The sequence below is a fragment of the Cherax quadricarinatus genome, chromosome 37 (genome assembly GCF_038502225.1).
Source record: "Cherax quadricarinatus isolate ZL_2023a chromosome 37, ASM3850222v1, whole genome shotgun sequence".
Taxonomy (NCBI): Eukaryota; Metazoa; Arthropoda; class Malacostraca; order Decapoda; family Parastacidae; genus Cherax; species Cherax quadricarinatus.
The window spans coordinates 15,243,234-15,253,802 of NC_091328.1; the positions used below are offsets into that span (position 1 = coordinate 15,243,234).

A 10,569-nucleotide genomic window follows, 5' to 3' on the forward strand; every position below is an offset into this window, starting at 1 on the left:
GTAGGCTCCTGCAGCAGTTAAGGTCGTTATAGAAGGACACCTGCAGTTGTTGAGTATAAACTTGTGTGTGCTGGCGGCAGCTACCGGGCGTTAGGCTGATTAAGGGAATGCAGGCTGTGTGGTGCACACTTTATGTAAGTGACGAACTGTGTACGCTGTATGTAAGTGACGCACTCTGTGTACGCTGTAAGTGACGCACTCTGTGTACGCTGTATGTAAGTGACGCACTCTGTGTACGCTGTATGTAAGTGACGCACTCTGTGTACGCTGTATGTGACGCACTCTGTGTACGCTGTATGTAAGTGACGCACTGTGTACGCTGTATGTGACGCACTCTGTGTACGCTGTATGTAAGTGACGCACTGTGTACGCTGTATGTAAGTGACGCATTCTGTGTACGCTGTATGTGACGCACTCTGTACGCTGCATGTAAGTGACGCATTCTGTGCACTCTGTATATAAGTGACGCACTCTCTATATAAGTGACGCACTCTGTGCACGCTGTATATAAGTGACGCACTCTGTGCACGCTGTAAGTGACGAACTCTGTGCACGCTGTATGTAAGTGACGCACTCTGTGCACGCTGTATGTAAGTGACGAATTATGTGTACTCTATATAAGTGACGCACTCTGTGCACGCTGTATATAAGTGACGCACTCTGTGCACGCTGTATATAAGTGACGCACTCTGTGCACGCTGTATATAAGTGACGCACTCTGTGCATGCTGTATATAAGTGACGCACTCTGTGCACGCTGTATATAAGTGACGCAGTCTGTGCACGCTGTAAGTGACGCACTCTGTGCACTGTAAGTGACGCAGTCTGTGCACACTACAGTGATGGCTGTTGTTCCTCCTCCAGCCTTTAAACTGTCTCATCCCTGGGTAGGAAGTGTTCCTTGTGCCGCACAACGTGTCTCCTGCCAGCACCAACAGTTTATTAGTGTGGAGGTCTTCCCCACCCAACGTACCTGCCTGCTCTCCTCTTCCTCGTCCTCCTTCTCTTCATCAATATTATCCACCTCTTCCTTCTCCAACAACTCCTAACCTTCCTTCTACTCCACTTCCTTCCTCATCCACCCTTTCCTTCATCTCTTTTCTTCTCGTTTTACTACTACTGCTCCACTTCCTCTTTCTACTCCCTCTTCATCTCTCACTTTCTTCTTTTCCTGTTCATCCACTTCATTTTTTTCTTTTCTTTTTTCTCGTCCTCTTTATTCACCTTTATTATTTTTCTCTTCTTCTTCTTCTTCGTCCCTCTCTTCTGATGGTGTCAATGACCTTTGTTGCGTCCTTACCAAAGGTGTTAATACCATCATCTTCCCTCCCTCTCTCCTTCCCTCCCTCTCTCCTTCCCTCCCTCTCTCCTTCCCTCCCTCTCTCCTTCCCTCCCTCTCTCCTTCCCTCCCTCTCTCCTTCCCTCCCTCTCTCCTTCCCTCCCTCTCTCCTTCCCTCCCACTCTCCTTCCCTCCCTCCCTCTCTCTCTCCTTCCATCTCTCCCTCCCAGTCTCCCTCTTTCCCTCCCTTCTTCAAGTCTGCCTTAATTCATCCCAGAATTGCTGTTGACACAACCAACAGAGAACTTATAAAAGTTGGGCAATTTTAGAGTAAGATAATCTGGCACTGACATTGGACCCCTCAGACACCAGAACAACAGTGTGTAATAACAAAGGTGTTAAGAGTACCAGCAGTGCCCATTCGAGGTGGGCACACCTCAGGGCGGAGCGCTGAGCTCCCACTCTCTTTAATGTTCTGAAGCAGCGGTTAGGTTAGGTAAGATTTGTCAGGAAACAGGGCAAGTGTTTCCTGACGTGGGTGTTAGTCATATGATGACCCGCAGCTGGAGCTTTTGGTCATCTGACCGAGGCCTTCTGCTGGCTTACCTATCCACCCCTTTAAAAGTTATGGTTATGATTATAACCATGAGATCATAGATAGCCATTACAAATATTATAACAAAATGTCTTAAAAAATAAAAAAATGTCGTAATCATAAACCAAATTGTTAATGTAAGAGAGTACACTGTAGCGATCTGGTAAACCAACTTATTCTTATAAATGTCTGTATTCATAAGTTAAGGGTTGCCGAAGTGCTCTTCATAGCCAGGCAGTTCTTGTAAAGTTTACCAGAAATGTAAACTAGTCTTGTATCAATTATATTATGTAATTTTGGAGAAGTGAAGGTTATTATTATTATTATTTTTATTAACACATGGATCTTTTCCCACTGTGGGAGGGTGAGCCCGAAAAGAAGAAAAACACCTTCACCATCACTCACTCCATCACTGTCCTGCCAGATGAGTGCCAACGCTACAGTTCAAAAACTACAATATATCTCCACCCGTCCTTCAGAGCGCTGGCACTGCACTTGCCACCTCCAGGACTTAAGTCTTGCAGGTGGGAAGTAACTGGTAACATTAGTCGTGGTCTTGACATATCAACAAACAAGACAAAAACCTTATGTCACACTGTTTGCTCTGAGAGTCTGCCGTTGTTTCAGTTCAGTAACGCTCGCTGCATTTGAGTTAAGAATAAGAATAAGATTTCGTTCGGATTTTTAACCCCAGAGGGTTAGCCACCCAGGATAACCCAAGAAAGTCAGTGCGTCATCGAGGACTGTCTAACTTATTTCCATTGGGGTCCTTAATCTTGTCCCCCAGGATGCGACCCACACCAGTCGACTAACACCCAGGTACCTATTTGCTGCTAGGTGAACAGGACAACAGGTGTAAGGAAACGTGTCGAATGTTTCCACCCGCCGGGAATCGAACCCGGGCCCTCCGTGTGTGAAGCGGGAGCTTTAGCTGTTGAAATCAACAGTGATATTGTAAGTAACTACACTGTAGGCTTGGAAGGAGACTTAATCCCCTTAGAACATTTGTGGGAAAGAATATTGACAGCAACATCAAGTATGGAAGGTTGTTTTAAATAATGTTCATCAGATCTCTCATTAACTACCATGTCCTACGCTCCATTAACTTTCCACAAGCTTTGCCTAACAAACATAATTAACCCAGAACACGGCCATGATGATAATACTTAGTTGTCCCTTGTGCACTAGAATCATGACCACGAAGGAAGAATTAAAGCTTCCTACTGAACATTAGAAAATAACTTTACAGTTAAACAATCTTTTGTGTTAAGATCATGAAGGATACGACGTGGCAAGCACAGCTCAGGGATGTGCTTCTAGATGCCTACAATATGACAAGTAGTACCTGACCAATGGTAGCTCACTATACGTTATTCATCACTTTTCTCAGTACGCACCTCACCATACTTCATCATACACTCCTTACCAATACAGCACCTCACAATTAGGAACACGTTACACATATATAAACACATTACTCATTACCTAGTAAATGACTGACGAGTACCACCACTCCTGTCTGATGACCTCGGGAGTACTCCTGAGGTCACCACATAGGAGTGCCGGTACTCCTGAGATCATCACACAGGAGTACCGCCACTCCTGTGTGATGACCTCAGGAGTATCACCACTCTTATGTGATGAACTCAGCTCCCACAACACCACTACCACCAGCTCCACCATCACCATCTCCACCACCACCACCAGCTCCACCACCACCATCAGCTCCAGCACTACCACCAGCACCACCAACAACATTCAGTGCAGGTTTTCAACAATCATGACACCACTGACTTCCAATGATGGAGGTACAGCTCTTGAGAGAGAGAGAGAGAGAGAGAGAGAGAGAGAGAGAGAGAGAGAGAGAGAGAGAGAGAGAGAGAGAGGGGGAGGTGTGAGGTAGGTAGGTAGGTAGGTTAAAATGAGCTGATATAGGTAACAGCTGTGTCGATAATTAGGGGCGTTCTACTTTGACACTAAATAATGACTGGTCAGTAGAGTAGACTTAGACCTCATCCTATCCAGGTCTAAAATATGTTAATGTAAATAACTTAGTTAACCTTATTCCTAGTATAACTCCTTCTATTGTAACTGATTTTCACACAGTCATTTAACTGGTTTAACTTTTATGGTTTAAATAAGATACTACGACGACCCTAATAGTCATTTTGTCTGATTTTTTGGGGTTATCCTGTGTAATTTAAACATATTTTGTAGGATAATTTGTGTAGCTGTATTTATGTGTACCAGTACCTAAATAAACTTACTTATTATTATTATTATTATTATTACTTACCCTTGAACGATATGACTGTATTACTACTAACCACACTGGTTACTTACCACTCTGTTGTCTCGGTAGTATAGCGGAAGTCCTCGGTAGTATAGTGGTGAGTATCCCCGCCTGTCACGCGGGAGACCGGGGTTCGATTCCCCGCCGGGGAGGATAACGTTTTACTACGATCCCAATGAAAATAAGCCATTTTGTCTGGCGTTTTTTTTTTTGGGTTATCCTATATAATTTACACATATGTTACACTATGTATGATAATTGTGCTTATATATACCTGTACTTTGTTCCTGGTGACATGTCCAGTGTCTGGTGAACGGTGGACCTCCTGGCATCTTACCTTATGTGGTTGACACCATGACTAAGTAATTCTGGTGGTTGACACCATGACTAAGTAATTCTGGTACTGACTCCCAGTAATGTGAACCAGATACCAGTCTACCTATGCAAAGTACCTACCTATCTACCCTCAATAGAAATAGGTCACTTTGTCAGATTTCTTTGGAGGTTATCCTAGGTAATTACACAAATGTTATTATATATGATAATTTGTGTAACTATTTTTATGTGTACCTGTACCTAAATAAACTTACTGACTTTCCTCGAATGAGATTTTGGATTGTAATTTACAATGAATAAGGTTGTAAGAATGACCAGCCAGTGGCGGTTCTAGGGAGATCAGGTGAGACCATGGACGGGTGAGGTTGCAACGTTATAAATCACTTAGACGAGCCTGGATGACCCGAACACTGCCGACCTTGTAAAGTCGTTTAATGTATGCGATCATGGAGTGATTGCACACAGAATGAAGGCCATAGGCATTACAGGGAAGATTAGCAGAGGAATTTCCAGGTTCCTAACACACAGAACACAAAAGGTAGTAGTAAACAGAGCAAAATCCAGCATCAGCGAGGTATGTAGCTCAGTTCCTTAAGGCTCTGCTCTGGCACCTCTAATGTTTATTATCCTCATAGCAGACATAAATAAAAAAAAACACCCGTCACAGTTTTGTATCATCATTTGATGATAAGTTCCTACTATAGTAAAATACTCAAAAACTCGGCTGGCGATGCAACATTCCCCAACGAAAAGCAGCGACGCCGTGAGTACACTGAAAGATAATTGTCAGGGACTCAAGACTCCCAGCTGCCTCTTCAAGCTGGAGAGATACCTAAAGTCAGTACCTGACCAGCCGGACTGTGGTTCTTACATTGGATTATGTATAGCAAGCAGTAACAGCCTGGTTGACCAGGCCCTGATCCACCTCGAGGCCTCGTTATGGACCGGGCCGCGGGTACGTTGACCCCCGGAACACCCCTCTTTCCCCTTTACCCCTCTTCCTTTCTCCTCTTCCATCGCCGTCCCTTCCCTCGGTGTGTACATATAATCTGTCAACATGAGCGACAAAGCTGATATAATCCACCATCACTGGTGCCTCTCATTATTAGCACCATCCTTGGCTGTCTTGCATCCATCACCTACATCATTACCACCAGATGATTCAACCTCTCAACACTCTCCTGCCTTCACCCCCCCCCCCCACCCCGCTGTTCAACCATCACTAGTGTAGCTGCCTTCACCCCCTCCCTCCCCTGGCTCAACCATCACTGTAGTGTAGCTGCCTTCACCCCCTCCCTCCCCTGGCTCAACCATCACTGTAGTGTAGCTGCCTTCAACCCCTCCCTCCCCTGGCTCAACCATCACTGGTGTAGTTGCCTGGAGTTTACGTTCAAGGGCTGACGGAAGAACATAAGGGAGGAGCACTGCAATAGGTCCATGCAGATTCAGGGCCTCAGTCTGTCCCCGTAGGAAAGATTTCTGATAAATGGGGTCAACTTTGACATCCTTTTCTGTGTGTTTTCTAGCATTATGCCCACTCTGTAATATGGCGACACAAACTGTGCAGCATAATCTAAATGAGGCCTAACCAAGGATATATGAAGTTGAAGTATAATCTGAGGACTCCTGTTATATACATTTCTTGATATGAAGACAAGAATTCCATCATCTTTTATTGCGAACGTTGACGCACTGTTGTCTTGGCTTCAAATTACCGCTAACCAGAACTCTTAAAGTCTTTTGATTGAAATTGCATATTTTTTGTTTATAAGTATTATGGTAATTTTTTTCCAGGGTTAAAATCTAACATTTGTCTACATTAAACTGCATGTACCACTTAATCTTCTACTTGTAAAGTAAAAGGACACAAGTGCAACTAATGTGACATTTTATTCTGGCAACGTTTCGCTCTCCAGGAGCTTTGTCAAGCCGTTACAAACAGTACATGGACACAGAGGGTATATATAGGCTCAGAGTGAGGTGCAATACTAGTGGTAGTAGTAGTCGTAGTGACAAAAGTTGTAGTAGTAGTAGTAATACAATATGGTAGAGCAATTAACTCGTACATGAGTAAAAGGATATAAAAGCTATTGTGATGAATGGTTTTGAAAAGCTATTACTTGGGTAACATAAAAATAGGTTAGACAAATATAGACTGGATAGAGGCAGCTTGTTTCAGTGTTCACTCTCTGTAATGTGCTTTGTGTAGTATTAACAGGAGAGACTATGTGATGGCAGGGTTTACTGTTTTCAGGAGGATTCTTGCTAAGACTTCAGAGATGGTGAAGCTGCCTTTGTTTTGTTTAATTGTATTCGAAACAGCGATCAGTGCTGATTCTAGGCACTTGCGTCTGCGGAAATTAGTTTCTTTGATCACTAATTGGGCGTCCCTGAATTTCATGAGATGACTGGTGGAATTTCGGTGAAAATATAAACACATGGAAATATAAACACAAAGGAATTTCGGTGGAAATAAATGGTATAAAATACCGACACAATGGAAATATAAACACATATGCCTGTGATGTACACAGGCGTTGTTCAAGTTATCGTTCCTACATGCGTAAATGTGTTCATTGAGGCGGGTGTCCAGGTTTCTTGCTGTTTCACCTACATAAATCTTGTCGCAGCCTCCACAGGGTATAGTGTAAACCCCTGCATTGACTGGTTCGTGGTGCTTTGATTTTGTTCTGGTTAGATCCTTTATTGAAGTGCTGCAACCTGGCTGTTGGGAAGAATTATAACTTTGTTAGGAGCGGTGTTGGTGCGTGGAGAATTAATGATCTGAAGAGCTCTTTTCTTGCAGTCTTTGATGAAAAAGGAAGGAAAATGTAACTGAGTGAAGGTTTGGTGAATGTATGCACATTCCTCGTCAAGAAACTCAGGACTACAAATTCGGTATGCTCTTAGGAAAAACCCAGTGATGATGCCTCTTTTGGTCTTAGTATCTTGACTGGAATAGAAGTGTGTGAGATCATTTTTACCCTCTGTGTCCATGTACTGTTTTTAACGGCTTGACAAAGCTCCTGGAGAGCGAAACGTTGCCACAATAAAATGTCTCATTAGTTGCACTTGTGTCCTTTTACTTTACATATTGTCGGTAATTCTACCAACATTATTATAATCTTCTCCGAGCACTACATCAACCTATCCAGCTCTGTCATACTACTGGTGGAACTAGGTATAGCGCCCTCGACCCCTTATATGTTTATTTGACGACCTGTTTAATGTCATCACTAAACTCTTCGTGACATACTTGTATCTGGTTTCCAGAGTTCTTCCTGTTCCCACAAACTGGCCTGGGGACAGACTGTTGACTGCCTGTTCAACCAGGATGTTGCTGTTCTGTTCCCATTGGCCCACATGTCCATCACAGCCTGATTAATTTGGCACTTGGCGTAAGTAGTGGCTCAGATTCCTCTTGAAAATGTTAACACTCGTTGAAGCAATATTTCATATATTTACTAGTAGCAGGTTGAATAGTCTTGGACCACGGATTTTGATATGGTGGTCTTGTAAGTACTATGAGTCATATATTGCATAAGTGTCTCTATTCTTCAACTTGTCGGTTTTCAAAAACAATTCATCATACTATGAGTCATGTTGTATTGGTGTGCTGATAGTCCATTTGTAGCCGTCTAGAGTGTAATCAGTATTCGCCCTTGTAGACGGATCGTTGGATGAGTTAGCCGTTTGTTCTCTTACTGAGTCCACGGCGCCATTACTTTTCAGTGAGCCTATTTAACACTACCGCCCATATCTCTCCGGTATCTTATGACAGTGTGTAGATTTTGTACTGGGTTCCTGAGTATCTTCAGCGTACTTATTAAATATTATTCCGCTCTTTTTCGTCGCTCCAGAGACTACATTCTCAGTACTTTCGACTGCTTGCTGGTTTCTTCGTTGAGGAGGAAATGCAAAATAAACCCAGTGAAAAACAGGGGTGCATTGGGCACAGTAAGGAAACACTATCAACATCCGTGGCCCCAGACTATTCAACATCTTATCAGAATGTATCAGAAACACTGCTGAGACAAATGCAAAAATCTTCAAAAGAAAATTGGACAAGTATCTACACCAGGTGCCCGATAAACCAGGCTGTGATGGATATGTGGGGCAGCGGACCTCCAGCAGAACCAGCGTGGTTGACCAGGCTAACACCAGACGAGCCTGACCCATGGCCTGGCTCCGAGAGTAGAAAAACTCTCGGAACTCATCAAAGGAAAGCTCTGACATGGGTCTTCAGTGGTTCCTCCAAGGAGGAGTGCTTGTTGCTGCGGTATATATCATGGTTCCCTGGGCACTTATTATTTTTTATATTTTACCTCCGAAGTGGCTAGTTTATGTGCACCCCTTCCTGTGGATGGTAGTGGCTAGTTTATGTGCACCCCTTCCTGTGGATGGTAGTGGCTAGTTTATGTGCACCCCTTCCTGTGGATGGTAGTGGCTAGTTTATGTGCACCCCTTCCTGTGGATGGTAGTGGCTAGTTTATGTGCACCCCTTCCTGTGGATGGTAGTGGCTAGTTTATGTGCACCCCTTCCTGTGGATGGTAGTGGCTAGTTTATGTGCACCCCTTCCTGTGGATGGTAGTGGCTAGTTTATTGTGCACCCCTTTCTGTGGATGGTAGTGGCTAGTTTATGTGCACCCCTTCCTGTGGATGGTAGTGGCTAGTTTATTGTGCACCCCTTCCTGTGGATGGTAGTGGCTAGTTTATGTGCACCCCTTCCTGTGGATGGTAGTGGCTAGTTTATGTGCACCCCTTCCTGTGGATGGTAGTGGCTAGTTTATTGTGCACCCCTTCCTGTGAACATTAAAATGGTATAAAATACCGACAGATTGTTAGGTAAGACACATATGCAACAGTCAGGTATCTTTATTTCGAAACGTTTCGCCTACACAGTAGGCTTCTTCAGTCGAGTACAGAAAAGTTGATAGAAGCAGAAGATACTTGAAGACGATGTAATCAGTCCATCACCCTTAAAGTTTGAGGTGGTCAGTCCCTCAGTCTGGAGAAGAGCATTGTTCCGTTGTCTGAAACAATATGAAGTTGAAGTGACAGGATGGAGCCTTTATATAGTGCCAGGAGGTGAGAAGGAGGTTGGTTTGGGAGGGCAGGTCCCTCTCAAACCCAGCCGTTCTCACTAGTAGAGGTCGAAGTTGATTGTCTGTACCAAGATACCCTTGTGTTGCAGTGTCTGACAGAATGAACATTAAAATGGTATAAAATACCGACAGATTGTTAGGTAAGACACATATGCAACAGTCAGGTATCTTTATTTCGAAACGTTTCGCCTACACAGTAGGCTTCTTCAGTCGAGTACAGAAAAGTTGATAGAAGCAGAAGATACTTGAAGACGATGTAATCAGTCCATCACCCTTAAAGTTTTGAGGTGGTCAGTCCCTCAGTCTGGAGAAGAGCATTGTTCCGTTGTCTGAAACAATATGAAGTTGAAGTGACAGGATGGAGCCTTTATATAGTGCCAGGAGGTGAGAAGGAGGTTGGTTTGGGAGGGCAGGTCCCTCTCAAACCCAGCCGTTCTCACTAGTAGAGGTCGAAGTTGATTGTCTGTACCAAGATACCCTTGTGTTGCAGTGTCTGACAGAATGAACATTAAAATGGTATAAAATACCGACAGATTGTTAGGTAAGACACATATGCAACAGTTAGGTATCTTTATTTCGAACGTTTCGCCTACACAGTAGGCTTCTTCAGTCGAGTACAGAAAAGTTGATAGAAGCAGAAGATACTTGAAGACGATGTAATCAGTCCATCACCCTTAAAGTTTTGAGGTGGTCAGTCCCTCAGTCTGGAGAAGAGCATTGTTCCGTTGTCTGAAACAATATGAAGTTGAAGTGACAGGATGGAGCCTTTATATAGTGCCAGGAGGTGAGAAGGAGGGTATCTTGGTACAGACAATCAACTTCGACCTCTACTAGTGAGAACGGCTGGGTTTGAGAGGGACCTGCCCTCCCAAACCAACCTCCTTCTCACCTCCTGGCACTAGATAAAGGCTCCATCCTGTCACTTCAACTTCACTGTTGTTCGAACAACAGGAACAATGCT

General features: G+C 43.9%; 1 non-coding gene across 1 annotated transcript; it reads left to right on the forward strand.

The window, feature by feature from the left end:
- The first annotated feature begins 4,246 nt into the window (after positions 1–4,246).
- On the forward strand, positions 4,247–4,318 carry TRNAD-GUC (transfer RNA aspartic acid (anticodon GUC)). The gene has a single exon. It is a non-coding gene; the product is annotated as a tRNA-Asp (tRNA).
- The last annotated feature ends 6,251 nt before the right edge of the window (positions 4,319–10,569 follow it).